Raw genomic sequence first — 24,243 nt, forward strand, 5'->3', positions numbered from 1 at the left:
GAAAGCACAAACTACCACTAGGACGTATTTCAGGTTATTACAACGATCCATGTGAATGAAGTCTAGCTGGATCACTTCAAAGGGGCAGGAAGGAGGAGCGAAGTGACCTGTAGGTGTGGGGATTCCCTTGCCAGGATTATGCATCAAGCATACCATACAATTTCTCACCACTCTCTCTGCACACTTACTAATCCCATCATTCTTCCAAACTGGAGCCAACATCTTACAAATCCCTTTTGAACTGATGTGCGCTGTTCCATGTGCCATCGTTACTACTGCAAGCACATACGCATCAGGCAACATCCAACGCTGTTGTTCCGACAAGTCAATCCAACACCCACTCGAGTCCATTTTACCCGTGCTCTCTCTCCATGCAAGTTTTTCCTCCTCAGTCGCATCTTTCTGAATTTCTTTCACGCTTTCCACTGTGTCTTCACACATTCCAGACTCAGAAATCCATCTTGCAGACGTTGAAACATACATTCTACTCATCATATTTCTAGCTGTCTGTTTTGCAGTCTCATCAGCAAAAGCATTCCCACGACCAACATCATCCGTGATTGCTTTATGAGCACTGCATTTCACAATCGCAACTTCAGTCGGCAAGGTTAGAGATTCCAACAAGTCATTAACTAGCTGACCATGTTGAATCTTAGTCCCATGGGACGTAATGAAACCTCTCTCTTTCCACAAGCGGCCAAAACTATGGGCCACGCCGAACGCGTACTGACTATCTGTGAACACATTCACTCTCTTTCCCTTAGCTAAAACACACGCTCTTGTTAGCGCGATCAATTCTGCAGCCTGGGCAGAATTCTGACTCACTCTTGCAGTCTCCACAATCGTACTCAAGGTCGTTACTGCATAAGCAGCAGTCACATCACCATTCTCCAATTTGAAGCAAGACCCATCAACATACAGCGTGCCATCTGGATCTGATAACGGAGTGTCTTTTAGATCAATTCGTCCTTTTGTTTCTTCCTCAGTTTTGAAACAACAGTCGTGTGGTTCGGAATCACTCGACTCTTGGCTAGTCGGCAACAATGTTGCTGGATTCAATACATTGCATCTCTTGATCTGAACGTGACTAGCTAACAGTGTCAGTTCATAACCTGATAATCTAGCACTGGTGAGGTGCTGCGTCTTGGTTCGGTTCATGAGTGTATCCACAGCATGAGGAACCATAACCACTAGCATGTTGTTCATTACTAAACCAGCAGATTGTCGAATGGAGGCTGCAGCTGCGGCTGTAGCTCTCAAGCAACTAGGCAACGCTCTAGCTACCGGATCTAATGTTGATGAAAAATACGCTCACGGGCGTTGTTTATCACCAAATTTCTGTGTCAAAACACTCAATGCACAACCTTCTCTCTCGTGGACATAGAGCGTGAATGGCTTACTGTAGTCGGGTGTACCCCATACAGGTGCTGAACACAGTGCATTTCGCAATTCAGAAAAACTCTGCTGACATTCAGCAGACCATGGTACGGGACTCGGAACACCTTTCCCAGTCAAGGCTACCAATGGTTTTGCTAAAAGAGAAAAATTTGGGATCCATTGCCTACAATATGAGGTAATACCTAAAAAGGCACGTACTTCTCTCTGCGTGCTAGGAACATTCATCTGTGTAATTGCTTTTATTCTCTCTGGGGTCAACTTCCTTCCCTCCTTTGACAAGAGATGACCTAGGTAGGTCACTTCTTGGCAGCAGTATTGCATTTTTGAAGGTGACACCTTGTGATTCAAATCTGACAAGTGATGTAATAAAGAAATCGTAGCTGTTTTGCAAGTTTCCTTGTCATCAGCAGCCACTAGAAGATCATCAACATATTGTATTAAAGCAGAACCAGGAGGAAGTACGAAGGAATCTAACTGGCTTTTTAATGTTTGACTGTAAATGGATGGGCTTTCACAATAGCCTTGTGGAGCGCGTTTAAACCTGAAGCTTCGTCCTCCTAGAGAGAAACCGAAGATATCTCTGCTTTCCTCGGCTATCGGAATGCTGAAAAAGGCATTTTTCAAGTCGACAACCGAAAATTATGCTGCTGTAGCAGGAATCAACGTTAACAACGCAGTAATATCTGGAACCACAGGAAACTGTGGAATCACAATTTTATTAACCTCTCTGAGATCAATTACAAACCTATATACTGGAGGTTTTGTTGGGTCAGTTCTTTTCAAAATAGGCAGTACAGGACTATTACAGACATTACCTCTAGTTTCTTCTATAACGTCCTTCTTGATCAGATCTTGTACTATCAGTAGGAGCGCACGCTCACCTTCACTAGAGATTCTGTATTGTGGAATTCGTGGAAGTTTGACATTTGCTTTCAAAGTTACTACATAGGGTGGAATTTCCAATAGACCTACATCATTAGGACCAGTCGCCCAAAGAGTATCAGGGAGTGAACGCAGCTCTGGTGGGAGCGCATCCATCGACAAGTACATCGGAGAGATTATTCTTTTACCCAACGTAAGCTGTACTCCTGCTGGAGAACAGTACAATGTCGCGTACAGGCGTTTTAACAAGTCTAAACCAAGCAGATTTTCGTTACAACCTGTCGTCAAAATCAGGGGTGCTTTCAATTGACAGGGTCCAACAGAAATAGACAAAGGACCAGAAACAGGGTTATGAACAGGGGCGCCCGAAAAACCTACTGAAACGTTTGTTGAGCCAGACAAAGGTGCGCCAGGGAGTTTCGCATGTATGATAGAACTTTTTGCTGCACCAGTATCCAACAGAAACGGTTCGACTATACCTGATGTTGCTACTGCGACATAAGGCCCACTCTGATCTACTGGAACTGATACTACTCCCTCTCTTTGTCCATGGCTGTCCTAGTACTCACTTTGCTGAACTTCCTCACTAGCTTCATAATAGTCTTCAACATGATACTGTGGAGACCTATTCTGTTGGGCAGATTGTCCATTTCGCTGGTCGAAATAATTAGAAGGGCGATCACTCGTCTGCGGAGGCATAGCACCTCTTCCTCGACCTCTAGAGTTCTGCATAGAACCACCACGACCTCTCTGAGCAGCCGCAGTATTATTTTGTGCTCGAACTGGACACTCATTTTTGTAATGACCTTCCACTTTGCAATAAGCACATTGATTCCATTGGTATTGTGGCCTTTGAAAATTATAATCCGTTCTTTGATATGACCCTTGCTGCATACTAGTCTGATTCGTGCGAGGCGGATAAGCTTGCTGTAAAAGTACTTTAGTTTTTAAATCTTTCGTCTTTTTATCTGATTTTTCCTTCTCTTCTTTATCCCTATTTTCATAGTACTGGGCAGTCGCAAGTATTTGCGCAGTCGTAGAGACAGCCCACGCACTTTCAGAATTCTTTAATTTACCACTAAGTTCTGGCAACAGATTGTGCACAAATTTATCAACAAATAATCTCTGGCCTCCTTCTGTGCTCATATCCTGACCACTATGATCCACGAAAGTCTCCTCGAATCTTGTGAAAAAGTCGGAGACGCTTTCGTCTTTCTTTTGTTTGCACGCGGACAATTTGTCCCAGTTAACGCGCAATGCTGGCATCAAGGTTTTCATTAAATCGATTATTCTACCAGGCAAATTAGCAATTAAGGGTTCAGGTTTAGAACCACCTATTTGTTGACCATCCGCTGCAATTATAGCTGCCCAATCACCACCTAGGGCAACTGGATGATTCTCTTTACGAATTTTAGCCCAAATTGGTTGTGGTACTACATTACCAAATAGCAGATCTATGTCAGCAAGATTCAATACACAAGCGTCAACTGTTTGAGCCAACTCTTTGTAGTACCCTGCAGGATTTTTACGCGGATCTGGCAAGGCCTGTTTCACTGCTAATACTTCAGCTCGCTTCCATGGAATATGTATCCAAACTCTCTGGAATTGTGCCGGAGCGGCTGCAATACCAAGCGGTGCATTAGCTTGCACAGCTTCACGCCAAATTGGTGGAACCTCTCTCATTGGATATTGACGATTTTGTTTCGTACTACGTTTCTCTAACTCTCTTGGTGAACGAAGGGATGGGTCGGTCCTATAACTTAGAACCAGTTCCATCGCTTCTTTTATATTTTGTCCAACTATCATACCTGCAGCAAACTCTTTCTGAACATTAATTAATTCTCCTAGATTTGATTCAGGGTCATCCTCTTCCAATTCCTCACGAAGAAGGAAACACATTTCATCGAACACATATCGTTGTGTCGGTTCATTCCATTGCATGAATGTATCTAATACATCTTGTACATTATATCTTCCAACTTTTGAAACCCATCTAAGAGCAGTGGAATCTAGTATTCCTCTTTCTTCAGTACTGGGAAGCTGACTACGTCTCTGTACAGAGTCAGAGGTAGGAGTCTTAATCAGAGTTTTATAGAAGGGAGATAGAATATTAGAGACAGAATCAGTGATTCTCCGACGAACAGAAAGCGGAGTCATAATATTAGCAGAGGCAGTAAATAGAGTAACAGTTGGAACAGATAGATTAGGAACAGTAGGAGTAGCAGGCAAAATAGCTTGTGAACTAGCAGGTGTGAGCGACACAGGCATAGGTAAAGAAGCCGGCAACCCTGGAAGAGGGGTTGTCGAAGGAACATTAATATTGACCACAGGAGGTACAGGAACTTGATTCAGGGGAGCGGGAACAGGGACACCAGATTGTCCAGCAACCGGTAATTGAACATTCGGTATAGGTGGAGCCGTAGCACCCTGTGCATACGGTGGGGGTGATCGTAACAAGTAAGACAACAGGGGATCCTTTTCAGGGTCCTCTACTATCTTAGCCGTACTCGATGGCAAAGCAGGATAGCACTTGTCTATCGCTAAATTACGCTCTCTATTGGCCACCTCCATCGCTTTCTCAGACTCGTTGAGTTGGAGCTGCTTAGCAGACTGTTCTAAAGTCAACTCTTGCTCTTTCTGTTCTTTCTTCAACTTTTTAATTTCTCTCTGTTTAGATTCTTTTCGCCAATAACGGAAAGAATCAAACATTGCCGGCCGGGCTTTCTTCTTGAATAATTTCATTTCTAAATTATCAAGAACTTGAGGTTCAAAACTACCATGCAGTGGCCAACTAAGGACACCATCTTTCTCTGTGAAGCGGATCCATACCTCGTTATAAGAGATAGGGCCCACACCAAATTTGCAATATAGATCATAAAGGGGAGTTCCAATCGGAGGAACCAAACACGAGTCCTCCAACTGGGAATCACTGTTGCAACTGAAACAAGACAACATACAATTTTTCCGACTTACCATTTTATAATCCGGAACACAAAACAAACAAGACACAAACAGAAAAGATGCGCACTCGAACCAAGAACTTAGGCCTACCAGAACTGACACATGTATCGATACCTGAACTGAACAGAATGATTATCGTAACCAGAATAACCAGTGATAATCTTACAGAACTGAACTGAACTGAGAACTAAAAGGATTATCCAAACAGGAGCAACCCTCACAAAATACTTAACTGAGGCACTGAAGACGTCACCAAGGAGAAACCCGTCACGTCTCGCCGTACTAAGGACTGCACCTCGGGTCCAAGACAGGGCGACGGTCAAGGCAACGGACCACTGCAGCCGTCTGAACGGGAACCCTCGTGGAAGAGAACGTCGGGGCCACTTTTGCGATATGCCGGGATCGATGAAGTGGGGCGCCTCCCTCTGAAATCTTCACACGAAGCTCCTCGAACTCTTCAGGCTTTTGGACCGGTACCGAATGACGTCGCCCCACGTTGGGCGCCAATTGGAGTTCTGGACTTTTTAGTTCCGTCCAGAGGTGTCAGGGACAACACCCGAAGACCCCGGAGTTCAACCTGTCTCGGTGCACAAACAAACAGAAACACGGGCTTCTCGATGGTGGCGTCAAAGACCAAAGGTTTATTACTGCAGGGACACAGAAGTCACAGAAACTACACACGGGCAGTATCTAGGAGCCTGTTCAATTTGTACAAAGAGGGTTGTTCCTTATATACTAAATATTCTGCTTGGGGCAAATTCTTTACATGTTACCACAGTTCTAAACATTCGTGTCTTAAACAATAAATATTTGGCGTTGCACAGGAATCGTCAACAGTATCTGATGTCAAAACATTACGAATGAGGGGTTCCCACTATTCCATCATAATCCCATGTCAATTTCTCATTCAAGACCCGGACCGCCTCATCGTAAATTTCGTTACCTCCCCCTAATAAAGGCCCAGAAGGAAAGGAGCAGAGCCAGGTGCAGAAGATAGAAAGACAGGATAAGAGATGTTTGTGGGTCGTAAATGGGCACGGTTACCAGCTTCGGCCGCCTAATCATGATCAGGCCAACGAACACAAGAACCAGTATAGCAGGACTGGCCTCAGGCTGGGGAGGCAGTTCTTGCCGAGTCATGCTGCCACAGCGTTGCTGGCCTAAGGTGCACGTGTCACTAGCAAGGTGAATCGCCGGTTAAAGCCTACGTGTCCTTTAATGAAAAGAGGTCATTGCGTGTCCATTGACTATGTGAGGGCAAGGAATACAAAATGGCTTCCGTGTTCTAAGATGGATGCCACGGGTAGAACAGAAATGTGTTTGTAACAGGAGTGCTCTTGCCCGTAGCATAGCGAAAACACCAGGATATACTAAATGGATTATTTGCGGTTCACTGATACCAAAATTATGTATTTGCGACAATGTTACAAACACGGGTTAAATCGTCACGGAACCTCACCCTCCACTGCCCGCCCTCCCTCCCGTTGTCCGTGATGCCAACCATTTGCAATGCATTAGGTCTCGCGTAAATGCGAGATCTAGTGCATTGCAAATGCTTTTTTTCTGTTAATAACGCAGTTTCTTCATATTAGTGCAGATACTGGCATGGGTGGCGACACCTGGGTTATCATAAAGCACACTTCTGAAAGCTAATACTGTAATCCATTTTAAATGACAGAGCAGGATAACTCCCTTGGCTAAGGCAAGTACATAGGGTGCCTATAAGCGAGTATGCGCTTGGATAATTACAGTGCGGGGAGCACAAGGCTATTTCTGTATCCTTGAGCCTAATTGCAATCCCCCAGATTTCCCTGCTAAGTTAGAAGGCGTGACACTACTTTCAGCTGGCCTAATGGAAAAGCCGCCTGTCTTTTGAGTAATCACAGCACCTTCTTTGAGGCGTACAAATAAAAAAGGGTCATGTGTGGGGTGGTTGGAGCTGTGACCGCTATCTTTAGGATTAACAAATGACTGAGCATGGGGACAAGTTCCCAGTCTACTACTTCACACATCATTGCATTCTGGGAGTTGTAATCGTGGTTCAGTGGAACCAGTTTGACTGTCTGAAAACTGTGATTTGTGCAAAGGAATCCAGGACTGGTAAAGTGCATGTGCCATAACACTCTGTGGGCTATTTTGAGGCTACACTATACTTTCAGAAATGTTCCAAGAGTCGTTAGCACATGAAGAACTGTGGGCATAGGTGAACCGGTGCAGTTAACTGTGAACTGAACCACCTATGGCTCTGACTGATTTATTTTCGCAGGTTGTATTTTAAAACATTTCCATTTTTTGTGTTTACCTGCTCTTTAGTCAATCTTATGGAGTATTATCATATTACTTTACTCAAATGGGATGTATTTGCACTGTTTGCTTTCACATCTTACAGGGATTTTTGGTAATAGTCTCACAATTTTATTTTGTTTGGGAACAATTTTGTTAACTATTTAAAGTTTCCCTAATTCTTATACTTGTTATTCTTGGTGTTGTCTGCTGGCAGGTTATGCACCCACCTCTATTCCTACAATATCCAGACAACCCCTTGTGAAAGGTGGCAGTGTTATGTATTTTTTAGGTCGAGGCATGCAGTAATGGAGTATGGCTTTGAAGTCCCGCCCACTCTCCACCCATATTTGCCATTGGCTTGTGTCATTGTCATTCATAAAGGCTCGCTTGCAAGTCGTTATTAAGCTTGTTAGTCATCCCTGTCTGCATTTGTATCCTCCCATGGGGACTGGCCGTTTTATTTCTGTTGCGACACGGTCTGTCTTATTTAGTCTGTAAGCACTCTTTTCTTTAATAGTTTATTCCTACTGCAGGCACTACGTACTTTCCCCGGCATGCACGCTTTCACTTTCAAGCCGCCCCGGACAATGGGGGCTGTTTCTTTGAAGTGAAATAGGTCTCGCATTTAAGAGAGTTTGAGCTATTGCCATTGTAAATGACTGTGGCTTAAACTCTCTCAAATTTGAGACCTATTGCATTGTAAATGCTTGTTACTAAATACAAATACTTGAGTTCAGCTCGGAATTCGAGTAAGACCAGCACGGCAGAGTGTCAATTACTGGTAGTACAACACTCTCCCATTAAAATAATGGTGGCAGGGATTTAAAATAGTACCCATAGGAAATAATGTTACATTACATTCATTTATTTACCATAGTTAAAAGTATTAATAAATATAATTTACATTACATATATTTATTAGTTAGTTATAAAATATAATAACCTTTTTTTTAATTAGAAAAAGATTGTAACATTAATTAGAAAACCTTTTTTTATTAGAAAAATATTGTAACATTAATTGAAAAATAATTAGATTACTTTTAATTAATTCTGTGCGTGGTTTATAATAATTATTACAGCATAATTAAAAAATATGTTTACTTTATGTGGTACTTTATTTTCTAGTTTAAACTACAGAGGAACTTTAAAAAAAATTACATTAATTCATAATTAAGTTAATAGTGCTGTAGCATGTGTTTGCTATTCTCTACATTTCAAAAAACATATATTTCATTAATGTACATTAATATTTAACATAAGAAAGTTATTCATTGTTTTTAGTTAAATAAAGGTTTTTACATTTCCCTATATGTTACGCTGCCACAGTCTTGGTGGAGATACATGTAAGTTAAGTATAAGGAAAAGTAGAAAACTTTCTTAAACTACTAAAAAGTTAGCAAAAATATTTAATGTTAAATAATATTGTATATTTATTTGATGTATTTATTTTAAATGTAGAACAGAATAACTAATGCTACAACACTACCAACTTCACTGTGAAAAAAATCGTTCATTAATTTAAAACATTAAATTAAATTGAAATTCTTTTTGTAAGCATAAAATAAATCTCCACCTAACAAATGAAAAACATTTTTTTAATGTGCATTAAAAATAATCATTAACATTGATGTATACAATTAATTAAAAGGAATTTAATTATATGTTGTTAATATGTAATGCTCTATTAAGGTTTAAATTAAAAAAAGGTTGTTAAAATCCCTTATAGCTAAACAATACATATATATAATTTGTATATTTAAAATATATGTATTTATATTTGTAACTGTTTTAAATAATAAAATGTAATATAAAGTTATTTCCTACAGTGTTTTCTTAAGCCCTTACCTCCCTTATTTTCTGTGGGAGGGATTGCAGTATCAGTGGTTGGTCATGTGTCGTACTGTTTGTTTTTTGCAGTAATAACTTACACTTGTATATTTTGCTCCATTCTTATTCAGGGAGTGGTGATGTATAAGCCTACACTTTTGAGTAACTTTATACTGGGATTTTGTTAACAGCGAAAAGTTGTAAAGTTACTAAAGAGCGTAAGAGTAAACCTACATGTGCAGATTACTTACAAGTGTAAGTTACCTTTATGAATAGCCCCATTTAAGTAAAGATATTACATCTGTTTAATGCATTCTGTGTCCCTTGATCAGTACCAATTTTTTGTTCTATTTATATGTTTGTGGAACTTCTCTGTAAGTGGTTTTAAAAATCTGGTCACCCTACTCCTTCTGATGTTAGCCAACCACCACCTCTAGCCAATTTGATCAGAGATCACATTTGCTTGCATGGGTTTTATAGCACAAATAGAAAACAATCCAAAGGACTACATTTCTACCTGTAAATTAGGATTAGGAATGTAATCTAGGACATCTGTGGACGTTTGTGAACTGGGGTCTACTGCACAGGCTGTGGGTAATGTTTGTCGCTTACCAGCATTGCCCCTTTCCCTGCCGGGTCCTGCACTAGGTCAGCACTCATATACAATTAATATGACCACAATTCCAAATTGGGCAAGATACGTGTGGCAAAACCAATTTGTGCATTATATTTTGCACATGGGCAAATTCATTTTTATTAATTACCACCTATGTAAAATGTGCAATTTTCCATTTTTACTAGCACAATTAGGAAGAGCAGATTTGTGAAATGGGCACTGTAACTTCAGAAGAGGTTAAAACGACCTGAAAATGCATTGTTGAAATATTTGCATGGAGGAAAACGTCCATACTAATTTTAAAGACGGTCTTTTCAGAAGAATTTTTATGACCTATTTTTACTGATCCCTGAATTAAAAGTAGCCACAAATTGGACTGCAGAACAGTCAGAGCAATAAGAGATAGTTATAGCTCTGTTGCAAGTTGTCATGTCAATACACCGATGAGCGTGTGTTTGCATAAACACTTCTCATTCTGCCAGACAAACTTTGGAAACATGTTAGATTATTATTATTTATCTAAGTGGGGTGGAAAATTAGTAGATGACAAACTTTATAGCATGACTGCTAGCAATGTTTACAACTGCTGGACCACTGCTGTAATTTCATTATAATGCAGCAGGAGTGCTGCAACGTCACATTTGTTAATGCAGTGATTCATGCGTCGAAATAAGAGGTAGGCTAAAGTTGACCAATTTTCCCTAATTATAGTGACTAGTCTTCTAAGTGTACAGATGGAGCCGCAGAGACACAGTTTGCTAAGTGACATATCATTGCGTTTCAAATTCACAAAAACTTCCCAAGTCTGCAGGCGCAGTGGCTGGTCCTAACGGCCTGCCCGTAGAATGATATAATGCATGGCTGTCAAAGTTGCGAAACACATGCTGGGTATGTTCAAGGTGGATAGAAAGGAAGGTACCCTCCTGATAGATCAGAGGTTTTCTACTATTGTAGCTATTCCTTAAAAAGGTAAGACACCTATGGCTTGCAGCTCATACAGGTCTGTATCTCTCTTGAATCTAGAGGCCAAGGTCTTAGCGAAGGCCTTGGCTAACAGATTTAAGACAGTGAAAACCACGGTGGTCCACCCGTAACAGTCATGAATTATGCCACATAGGGGTACTAGATTGAATCTGAGGTGCTTATACAGGTCTAACACATGATGGGGGCTCCCCAAACTTAGGATGCCATTCTGTTCTCCTTAGACAAAAGGATAGCATTTGATAGTATTGAATGGCCATCACTGTTTGCTTCCCTTACCAGACTAGGATTTGGCCCCCAGTTTTGTACCTGGATTACACTTCTGTACCAGGAACATTTGGGGTGGGTGCGGGTAAATGGTGTGCTATCCTATTCTTTTGCTCTTCACAAGGGCGCAAGGCAGGCTGCCCCCTATCCCCATTGATTTTTTGCTTGGCGTTTGAGCCATTGGTGGCTTGGATTCATCTAGACCCTCTCCTGTGGGGTATCAGAGGGGGCGGAAACTGGGAGGAATGGGTCTCCCTATACGGTGATGACATCCTGCTGTACGGTATGTAGCCACTGCTTCACGGTGGACAGAATAATCCATATTTTTCAGCTTTTATGGTAGTTATTCTGGATACTAGATTAGCTGTGACAAGTTCCTTATTTTCCCTCTCGCTGGGGGAAGCCCGACCTTACCTTCAAGGTGGGTGGTCCCAGTCGTGATAGACGACTTTCAGTATCTGAGCATTTACGGAACAAGAAGTGCCGAGTAATTTCTGGAAAGGAACCTGCTTCCTCAACTGGAATGCCTCTGTAATGATGTAGCACACTGGCAGACACTTCCGTTACCCCTGTTGGGATGAGCTATACTTTTTAAGATGATGGCCATCCCCAGACTGTTATATGTTTTTGAAAACATCCAATACAGGGTGCCGCGCAACTTCTTTCACAATGTCAATAGTGAGCTGTATAAACTCCTGTGGGATGGGGTAGTTTGCATATTTCCCTCAGTGAGCTTCAACAAGGGGTGTTTGAAGGTGGGCTGGGGGTCTCCAACATGCACACCTACTACTGTGCAGCCCAATTGATCAGCATCAACGACTGGGTGTTCGGAGACATGGAAGGCCAGCTCTATCGAATCGACTGAAAGGCCATGGGAAGCTGTGGCTACCCATCAATTTTGCTCAGCAGGAAATGAGAGAGTTTGTTACCGATACACAGTCAGTCAGTGGTGAAGTCGTGGAGACACCCACCCTAATTTCTAGGATGGGAAGGCAAGCTTACAAACAGGACCCCTCTCTGGGATAGGGAGCTGCTAACGGAAGCTGGGGACCTGAAGGGTTTTCATGAATAGGGGCTGATAGGTGTCAAACACTTTGGAACGTTTGGAGAGGGGATGCATTGCTGACATTTGAGGACCTACAGAGGGAATACAAGATGGGGGAAATGGAACGGTTTAGGCATTTACAGTTATGACATACATTAAGACACCATGTGCTGGATGGTGCGCAATTGCAGGAGTCAACAATGTTGGAGGATCGGCTACTGTTGGACCCTATGCTGGACAAAGAGATCTCCTTGACTTATAGGAAATGAATGAACAACTTCCCTGACCCCTGCGCTCCCTGTGAGAGGCATGGGAGGGCAACAAAGGACTTATTGAAGATGAAGATAGGGTGGAGTCTCTCCAGAGCTCTGGAGAGGTTGCCATACTAGGTTTCTTCTGTCTAATACAATTGAGGATACTACATAGATCATACTGTTCCAGGTCACTTTTACATCATTTGGGGCGATACAACACGGCCCTCTGCACCAGAGGGTGTGGAATGGTGGGGTCTTTCTTTCATATCCTCTAGGAATGCCCAATAATCCAGCAATAATGGAAGGGAGTGCTGCAAATTATGGCCAAAGTCATGGGTCTCACAGTACCATTGGAGGCCAGTTCGCATTTACTACACATAACGGGAGAACACGTTTGGCCTAGATATCTGAAGATCTGGTTGATGCTAGCGGAGCAGGTGATTTATCAAAGTCAAGGCTGTCTGAGAAAATATGAGAAAGTTTGGAACGATTGGTGCGCTTACAAGTAAACACAAATTGTTACCATGGGGAGGTTGGTGTTATTTTAGGGACTAAGGGCCAGATGTAGGAGCCTAAATACCGGTCGGTAACGGCCGATTTCGGCCGTTACTGACCGGTATTTAAGAATTGGCATGTAGGGGCCCTATTTTACCGATTCGGTAAAATTACCGAATCGGTAAAATACCGATTCGGTATTTTTACCGAATCGGTAACTTCCCGATGTAGGTGGGACTCTTCTGAGTCCCAAAGGCCTTACAGATTCGGTATTTTACCACCCAATCCAATTGGGTGATAAAATACCGAATCCAGGTGTGCATGCACATTTGTGCATGCACACCTATGCCATGTGACAGACAGACATGCCCTTAGGGCATGTCTGTGTGCCACATGGCACACATGCCTGTATTTGGGGTGCTAGAGGGTGTCAAAGTGACACCCCCTGCACCCTTGCAAGAATCGGTATTTACCGATTCGGTAATTACCGAATCGGTATTTACCATTGATTCCTATGGGCTTCACAGCCCATAGAAATCAATGGGAAATACCGATTCTGTATTTACCGAATCGGTAAATACCGAATTTTAAAGAATCGTAATTCAATTACCGATTCTTCCTAAATCTCCCTCCTTCATATTTACCGATTCATAAATACCGAATCGGTAAAATTCGGTATTTATGAATCGGTAAATACGATTTTCCTACATCTGGCCCAAAGTGTGTGTCTGATGAAGATAGTACTTGCACTGAAACAGAACTGCACTTATGTGATCTATACTGCTGTTTGCTATTAATTGTGATTGCAATGATATTGCACCTTTTCTTCACAATGTGGCAAATTATTTGCACAAGATTGTATCAACTTCCGTGCAATGAGCTGAGCAGCTGCTAAATAAAAAGATTTCCAAAAACAGAAAGTCCTAACGTGTAAAACACACATAGGTCAGAAAAGGAAAAATGTAATAGATAGAATGTTTGCTTGACTTAATCTCAGGGACGAGTAATAAGTGAGACCATATTCCAGGCCTTCATTTTTGCCCACTATGCCAATCCACACATAATTCAGCCATTTGCAAATCAGTCTACGACCTGCTACAATATGAACAGTCTAGCTTGAACTGCGAAGCCAGGCCCGCTGTAGGCGAGGGACTACATTGTAACCCTGTCACCAAGATTCACTCACGGGTATACGGCCAGATTATCGTCTGACAAATAATACATCCTCAAAGGTACTTTGTAGAATGTGAAATAATTCCCTTGTAGTACATTCTGCATATGCTGACATGCCTTTGTGATTGGCCCAAAACGTCCAAATCCCTCTTGGTAAAAGTGGAAAGAGGTCACAGTCGTTTTCATTTGTCCAAACTGAACATTGATATTCTTCGAATATCACAATTTTATACCCTTTTTGGGTGTTTTAAGGTCAATTCACAAAGGCTTGTAAGAGTATGTAAACACGTACAATAGCACTATTTTACACACTTCAAAATGCCTTTGTGAGTGTCGAAGATATTGTTTATAAAAATATCTCCACATGGAGTTAATCATAGTAAATCTACACCAAATGGGATAAAGTTTTGGAAAATGACATTCAAAACATAATTTATATCAGCCATTATTCTGATGTACAAGCTATTGAAGAATTCCACCCATCACTTTTTTGTTTTCTGAGAAGACGCCCTAAGTGCGACAGGCATTCCCAGACGTAAGTCCGCTCTCTCTGTACCATAAGTCTAAAACTCTACCTCATAGATGTTGCTCAAATAGGTCAACCCTGTCTGCGGTTGTTTGTGCTTCTGTTCAGAGAAGACCTGGCCTAACAGTGAGAGCATGGTTAGTTCCTAGTGGATCACAACGCTGGGACACTGGATAGTGCCCCAAACCATGGCACAGTAGCTGCTGCATGTGCAGTTATTGTTATTCATAATCCGCCGTTTTAAACCATTTTACTCCATATTTTCACTTTTTTAATTCTATTTATCCATTTTAAGTCCACATGCAAGGAAATGCCAATTTCCTATGTTTCTCATATTCCTGATGGGCCATCTGAACCTCTTCTGTCAAAAATACGTACTGAAGCAAATTTCATCATAAGCAGTTTATTACAAACCCAATGCATTTCGGGCCTCCATGGGCCCTTCGTCAGGGGTAACTGGAAAATTAAATAAACAGACATTAACATACAATGCACCACTGTACACACGACATTTACATGATTTATCAATTGTTAACTCATCTAAAACAATGGTCAAACAGTTTAATCACGCACAATGCTCTAACTGGAAAATTATGCTGTTCCTCTCGTAATTAGCTTACATTTATGAGTTTAATTCTGGTCTAATTTCTATCCTATGCGTTGACCACATCGCCTCTCAACTCATAACTCTGCCCATCCTCTGTTCTCTCCCCTCCTTTTCGAGTCTTAAGCCCGCATGCTTGTTGCCGTGAATCGCTCTATATAAGACACTCATCCCGAATCCTACTATGCTTCTAGGTAATCCCAAACAAGCTTCCCGCCCTAACTCTTTACCTTTCCAATCGTGCACCTCACGTTATTTAATACTGATCGTTTTTTCATTAACCTCACACCCGCCTGCTAAGGCATTTCACATCTTAAATGTGCATAGTCATGACGAAATTTACCGCACGTATGGACCTCATTGCTTTCATTCATTCATACTTTCTATTCATCGTCTCAAACCCTCCTCACGTACCTGCTAACAAACATCCTTCCGTCTCTCTTCGTCAAAAAGAGTGTACCTCGGCATTTCAACCACACCTGATCTTTAAACCCAGTTCCTAGTGGAGCCTATGGTTTGTCTCCGTCTAAAGTGGCACAGAAAGCAACCACAATGAATGACTGCAATGGAACCCAAGAATTGCAGCACTCCGCCAATCACCTTTTTTTTATCTTTTTAGGTTGCAAAAAGAAGCATAATCTGAGCCTGCTACAATTGTCTTTTTGCACTTGTATGGTTCATGCATTGTGTTCAGCTTGAGCTTCACTACGGCAGACTTGGAGTGAACAAAAGATGTGTTTATGAATATGTTGAGGAATCAGTTTAGGAACATATGTATGTGCACAGGTCTCAAGTCCTAAAAAAAGAAATGGGGGGACTCAACAAATTCAGTAGAATGGGTGTGACATTACTGCATGTGTCATGAACGTGTGTGACATCAACGCACGCCACATCACTGTGCATGACAGCACTGTGTGTGACATCACAGGAAGTGACATCACGACACGTTGCATCGCATGTGGCATCACAGGAAGCGGCGTCACAACCCTTGATCTCACAGGAAGTGATATCAGATCTTAAGATCTCACATATGTTTAGCAGGTCTATCAGAAGTATTTTTGAGTGCATTAAAATATTTAACAAATTAGACTTTGGATTGGGGTTGTGCCAAAATATTGACGCAACCCACATGCAAAATATGGGCCTCAATGTATATATTTATTTTTTTTAAACCCTGCTACAAAGAAATTGGCAACAAGGACAAACATGGCAGTAACTATGTTACACTTAATTAGTTGCAATGTCTGCATTTTTAAATACCTTATCGGGTTAAGGTACTTGCTGCAGAGATCTTTATGTGCCAGCTATAATCTCAGGGAATAATAATAATGGTATAACAACTCTGGAGGATAATGTATTTGCTGTAGGGATCTGTGTTTTGCCTAGTCCTAGTTTTGAATCAAATTAGCCTTGAGGGTTACTATGTCTCCTGCAAGGCACATCATGGGACACACAGATGACACATTTTTATTTTATGTTGATGCGTAAGTGGTTTACTGCTTTTAACAGAGATTCTTTTGTTACCTGCAGTTCATAAATTGTAATCCTTCTAATATAGCACAGTGAAGTATGAAGGACATGTGTCTCCTACACCTTGTAACCTTCATTGTCTTATGTAACACCCCCTCTAGATTGATTTACACACATATCCTTTATTGTCAATGTATAATCTGTATGTATGATGTAAAAGCACTGTGACACCCTGCATTGGGATGAGCAGTGCAAAAGCGCTACAACAAAATTAAACAAATAGTGGTCTTTAAATTGTTATTTGTGGAAATACTGGGGCGACCAACACATCTGACATTCTTACAGTGCATGCATATATAGCTCTTATATACAGGGACTGAACAAAGTCAAAAGCATTTCTCTCTTAAGTGCCTGTGAAGTAATATCAAATGAGCCCTTATTTCCCCTCCAGATGTGAGGCTCCTGATAACTTCCAGCCAGCATTCTTCAACAAAAAGAGGCCTAATGGCACTTAAGTCCCGCTTTTGTTATGGGCCCAGCTGGAATCTGATAAGCCCCTTCCCTGCCTGCACGTTGCTGCTTGGAACAAAATCAGGCAACGTGCAGGTGCTGCTCAAAGTCTCCTGGTGTCAGGAAATTACACGGGCCAAGTTCAGCATATTTCTGTGAATTCCGGGAGAGGAAGGAAAGAACGTGGCACTACACTGAATATGGCCATCTTTGCAGCAGGTTAAACAGTGTCTACCCCCTGCAAATAGTGGGTAGACCGCATCTGCCCTTCTACACCTTCGACTCGAGTCCTGGATGGCCACCCCTAACTCACAAAGAATGCACGTGCACCAGTGGCATAGCAAGGGTGTCATGGGACCTGATATAAGCAAGAAAATGGGACTGCTTCCCTGTCACTTCATCTGTTGATCAGTGAAACACAGCCATAGTTGGCGAGGAGAAGGCACGTCACATCCAATGTCACTAACTTGCTGCACTAGTGATAGTTATGTCCCTCATGGGCACCCACCCAGTTCTCACCTCCCCCTCCATCACTTAGGACCTCCCATAGAAAAATGCACAGTGCACATGGGACAAATGTGGCAGGAAACATGGGTAGAAATACTATCCAAAGAATAAACCTTTTTGTCATGATGCCCAGCACCCACGTGGGTGGAGGTCTTGAGTATGTTGACAATATCTTTCAATCATTGCTGTGTTCCAGTGTAGCGTTCTACTCGCCGAAAAAAAGCGATTTGAAGCCTTCTCAGGGGTAGTAAGCGGCATATAGCTACAATTACAATTGGGATTCCTGGGGTTTAAGGCACGATAAAATATTCGGTGCGGTGCCAGTACTTGGTTATGAAGGATAGCCGGTCTGAGTAGCCATTATGCTAACACCCAGTTATTATGTTAATGCTGTCCTTGATTTATAGATGGCAATACAAGTATACCCATGATATCAATGGGCACTCGGGACATGCCACTAAACACTAGTCCCAATTGTGCCAACAGCTCCTGGCCGTTGTCGGGGAGCACGCGCACCTCTGTCGCGTGCCATGCAAGCATGGACCTGCCCTTCTGTGAATCACAGTCTGCATATTTTTAGGTCTGTGAGCTCTTCTTTGAGAGGGCGTGGCTAAGACATTTTGTTTAATTGGCCATAGGTTTCTCGGTGGGGCAGGTCTTTTGTTAATGTTCGCGGAGCTGACTGGCAGGTTGTATTGTTAAACCCACAGAAGGGTTGCACCGTGCAGTTTATACCTTAATTCGGTTAGTCCATAATTGGTTTAGACATGGTGGGTACAAAGTGCTGATTTTAGGAGTCACAAGGTGACTTCAAAGAGTACACCACATACTCAGGTGTGCTTTTCAAACCATTACAGAATAATTGGTTGTATCTGCCAGCATACGTAATTTCCCTCTGGAAGGACAGGTGGAAGCTGGCAACTTAGCCCCAGGGAGAAGTGTGAGCCCTGACCAGCATGGCATTTCTCCTTTATCAAAGAAATTAATCCCTTCACAGAGAATGTGCCCCGTCACTGCACGATTAACAACCGCGTGTCTGAGGGGGGTAATCGGAACAACAGCGTGAAGGTCAACCCATACCTGCTTTGGTCTCCGGCTTGCCTGCTTCTGCTGAGCTTTTCAAAAGTGATGAATAGATTATTTGGAAAAGTACCTCCTGGAGCAATCATTGTTCTTTTCTTCTTGTACAAAGGCCTCAGCTTTTCACTCCTGGTAGAGTCAGGGAGGCGGCGATTTATTATTAAAACATTTTAAACTCTTTTAACCTCATACTTATTCACCACAAAGTGTTAGAGTGCCACAGCACCCAGACAGGCTTAGCCTTTTGTTATTGGCTTTGAAGAACTTTTCATACTTTGCCAACTGTGGCCTGTTGAATGGTTAGCGCTGTAAGGGATTTAATTGCTGTACACAGTCATCGTGTTTTACTGATATATAGCTGTTCTCATTGTTTGCAGTCTCTAAATGGCATAAGTAACAGGTGTTACTATTACTCACATTATACACTCAAGAATGATGGAATGATGAAGGGGCCTTGCTGGACTGCAAACCGTGACACGCAGGTCACTGCATTTATCAGCAGCAAGTGTTTAACTCACTTAGCTCTCTTGCATTTTACCATTACTGCCGTCTTCGATGTGAATTGCTCTGAATTTCCAAGTTTGATTTACAAAACGTTTGTCAATAATGTTGGTTACTCGATGCTTAGGCGTGATTTGCTTACACATTTCAAAGAATGAGACATGCTAACTCGTGTGAAAAATAATCATCCGAATCAAGCTCAATTCGCATTTTTCCTAATAGTCGACACCTTTTCTTCTGGAAAACCATAATTATGTCACAACTTGGGCAGCAGTCAGACACAGCTGTTGTTTAAATTTGGCCCAACGTGACTTATGCTTACATTGCCACTTGAGCACATCTATAGAACTCACTACATTTTGCAGGCATATACTCACATTACTATCTGACAAATACTTTACTTATATTACTTCTTGGCAAAACCTATTGACACCCCTTTCCTGCAGCTGTTAGACGGATTGCTTCCTTACAGCAGTACATTTATGAAAGCTACACTGGTATTGGCATTGGATTGAACCAATCTCCGTGCCTCTCTGCATATTTCCGTTACGCGACGCCCGTTCGACGCCCGCCGCCTCCCGCCCGCCTCCTGCCCGCCGTATTAAATGATATTTAAAAGCCTAAAATTAAATTTAAATAAAACTTACCTTATTGCTGGCGCATCCTTGCCCATCGCGCCTTCTTCTTGGAACTGCACATGCGCGGAAGCCTGCGCATGCGCATTCCTGGCGAGGAATGCGCATGCGCAGGCTCCCACGCATGCACAGTTCCCAGATAAAGCCGCAATGGGCAAGGATGCGCCCACAATAAGGTAAGTTTTATTTAAATTTAATTTTAGGCTTTTAAATATAATTTAATACAGTGGGCGGGAGGCGGGAGGCGGGCGGCCAACTTCCGTTCCGCCCCCGAATGTGCGGAGATTTGCCTTGTTTCTCCGCCTTCTTTGCGCAAGGTGGAAGGGGCAAATCTCCGCACATTCTGTGGGCGGAACGGAGATGTCCGCCCACCCCTAAACTTTACCTCTTCTGCAACCCCCACGGAAATTGTAATTCGACAAACCTTTATAATTGTTACTGGCAAGTTTCATATTTGTGTGACTTTAACGGAACGTACCACTCGATACAGTTCAGAACTACCTTAACTTTTCTCTCTAGCCCAGTAAAACCCTCTGTTGTGTGTGTGTTTGCCTACCACCCTCCAACACTACAAATCCTTCACAGACCCACAAAAACATCCCGGCCCCTTTTGACACTTACTCAACAACGTCGAACTCCTCACTCACTACAACTTATACCTTCTCATTTCGGTTCACATAGAGATCGTTAGGTTATATACCTGGTCAGGACGGCAGTCTTCATGCAGTGGGACGGCATAGGTGGCATCTCGTCCCAGAAGGTGGCGTTTCCTTCCATGGCTTCCTTTTACTATCATCATTACAGTGAGACAATTATATGAAGGGGGAGCATAAAGGACAGCCACCTCTATCGGGTGATACCATCCAGATCAAACCATAATACAGACAGCCACCCCATGTTCTTCTTTTTCCACTGCGAGCTGCCTTGGCCCACGTCCTCACCCATCAAATATTATGAAGTAATCACAGATGGCCATGGCAGGATCACCCAGCTACACCATTACAAATCCTGCTATGGCTTCTCGATTATACATCAAATCTGTCTCACAATACCCCCTCCCCATCCCTGCTGCTATGGCTTTCCTCACAGCTCTTCTCAATCTCTCACCCCATTCTACAACACATACTGCCTCACCTATCACTGGCTGACTTTATAGATGACTTTACTGACACCATTTCCATCTTTTTTTTTTAAGTTTGAAGTTTATTAAGGAATGAAATAAAAAGCAGTAGCAGTACAGGAAGAAACAATCATAAGTTATAAAAATCACAACTTTTCTCTTACATTACAGTGGAATTATGCATAAAAATAAAAAGAACAACATGAAATGAAGAAATGCTAGAGTATCGAGGAGAAAGGAAAAATCAGTAAAATATAAATCTTAAAAATAACAATAAGTAAACATAGTGTGTAGCAATAAACTTATATATATGAAGACAAAACATTCATGGTGGTTTTTGAACCTCGACATTGCGTAATAGAGAAATGGGAGGTGGTCTGGAGATCTGGGACAAATATTCGGTAAGGGGGATCCATAATAGGTCACGTTGAATTGCTAGGGAAATAGGTGATACAAAATTTGTGTCTAGACGATGGTTAAAACACACTGCATTCCACCATGCAGTGAAGGAGACATCATTAGCCTGTTTCCAATGTGATGTAATATGATGAAAAGCTATGGCAATCAGGAGGTCCAGTAGTTTGAGTTTGAGGTGGGATCCAGGAAGATCAGGGGAAAGGGAACCTAGAAAAATATGAAGTATGGAAAAGGGATGAGTGATGTTGAAAAGTTTTTGGATTTGAGACCAAACTAAATGCCAGAAATGGAGAATGGGGGGGCATTCAAAGAGCATGTGTTTCAAATCAGCTATAGGACAAGAACAGGACCAACAGGTGGAAGGAGTGTCTGCTGAGAAAGATGATAAAATAGAGGGAGTATATAATGTACGATTATAAAGAAAAAATAAGGTTTGGGTAGTATTGGCAGCTCTAGACGTTTTGTGAATTTTAGACCAAATTTTATCCCAAAAAATAGGGAGCCAGTTTTGAGACAAGTCTTTTTCCCAAGTCAACTCAACTTTAGATTTCGAGCGTTCAGTCGATGATTGTAAAGTTTTATATAGAAAAGAAGCAGAGGGGGATTGGTCAAGGGCATTAGAGATAGAAAGATGAGGTATAGGGATAGAATTGGTGTTGGGAAGATCGGAGAGATATTGGAGAAGTGATGGGATTAGCGATAAATATTGTTTACGGGTAGAGGAAGGTAATGAAAATTGTTCTTGAAGAAGGTGAAAGGGGAGAGGAACAGCATCAGAAATAAGTTGAGAAATCCATTTTAAACCACGAGAGTGCCAAGATTTCCAATAGAGAGAACGATTGCGAATTTGAAGATGCTTATTATGCCAAATGGGTTGAGTGTGAATAGAAGAAGTAGAAGGATAAGAGGATAATAAGTAAGGTTGAAGAAGGGAGCGAGTCCGGGAAATTATAGGAGATCGAAGAGAGGAGACATTAGAGGAAAAGGAAAGAACTTCACTGATGTCATAGGGATGAAGGAAGGATGTTTCTAGCGTGAGCCAAAGTGGAGGATAATACGGAAGATCAGAAGAGAGCCAGCGTAAAGCTTGTTTTAAAGAAAGGCAGTATGGTATGCTTTAAAATTGGGGAATTTAACACCTCCCATAGATTTATCCCTCTTCAAAACAGAAAGAGCTATTCGAGATCTTTTTCCTTTCCATAAAAATTTCAGCAAGATAGAATCTATTAACTTAAAGTAGTGAAATGGAATGCGAATAGGAATCATAGAAATGGTGTAGAGAACCAAAGGCGCCAGCATCATTTTTATGGAGTCCAATCGCCCCCACCAAGAAAGAAAGAGAGGATTCCAACGTGTAGTAGAAGTAGTGATCTTAGTAGAGAGAGATTCAAAATTAAATTTGAGGGTATCAGAAAGGCGAGGGGCAAACCAGACACCCAAATATTTAATCTTAGAGGGTTGCCAGGAGAATCCAGATGTGTCAAATAGATGTTTGTGGCATAATGGGTTCAGGGGGAGTATTTCACACTTTTCCGTATTAAGTTTATATCCAGATACGGTAGAGAAAGCAGATACTTGATTAAGGAAGGAAGGCAAGGTTGTTTGAGGGTTGGAACAGTAAAATAAAATATCATCCGCGTAGACCGATAACTTAACCTGTTGTTGGGAGTTATATTGAAAACCAGAAATGTGGTCATCTCGTCTGATTTTAGTTAAGAAGGGCTCTAAAGCTAGAATAAAAAGAAGAGGGGATAGAGGACACCCTTGGCGGACTCCTCTGTGAAGTGGAAAATAATCAGAAGTAATACCGTTGGCAAAGATGGAGGCATGGGGGCTGGAATAAAGTAAGGAAACAAGAGAAATGAATTTAGGTGGAAAACCAAACCAACGAAGAGCTTGAAACATAAAATCCCATCCTATTCTATCAAAGGACTTCTCGGCGTCGAGAGAAATGGCAGCTAGAGGAGATGGAAGAGAGGTCGCTTTAGTTAAGATGTTAAAGAAAACACGAGAATTATCGGACGATAAGCGACCCTTAACGAAACCGGATTGCTCCGGGCCAATGAGTTCTGGTAGGAGAGGATCAAGTCTAAGGGCTATAATTTTGGCGAAAATTTTATAATCAGTGTTTACCAGGGAAATTGGGCGATAATTTTTACATAACGTATGATCTTTATCTGGTTTGGGTATGAGACAAATTAATGCTTCCTGAAAAGATCCCTGAGAGGATCCAGATTGGACAAAGGACTGAAATAATAGTAAAAGCTTAGGGAGGAGAAGGGAGGAGAAGTGATTGTAAAACTCAATAGTAAAACCGTCCGGTCCCGGGGCCTTGCCTCTACGGAGGATCGAAACCGCACGTGAAATTTCAGAGGGGGAAATGTCCAAATCCAAGGATTGAAAATCAACATGAGAAGATTGAGGGGAAGGGATATCTTGGAAATATGATAAAAGGTCAGCAGGATCAGGGCTAGACTCAGGAGTGTATAAAGTTTGGTAAAATGAGACAAACTGAGCTAGAATATCTTTGTCTTTGAATTGAGAAACTCCGGCAGCATCTAGCAAGGACTCAATCTTCGTTCTTTCTTTGCGTATTTTTAAGTAATTAGCCAGAAGTTTGCCCATTTTGTTCTGACCTCCATAATAGCGGGAGTTACATTTAAGAAGAGAATTGGAAGCTGCGGTAGT

Source organism: Lissotriton helveticus, chromosome 2_1 (genome assembly GCF_964261635.1).
Source record: "Lissotriton helveticus chromosome 2_1, aLisHel1.1, whole genome shotgun sequence".
In the NCBI taxonomy this organism is placed as follows: domain Eukaryota; kingdom Metazoa; phylum Chordata; class Amphibia; order Caudata; family Salamandridae; genus Lissotriton; species Lissotriton helveticus.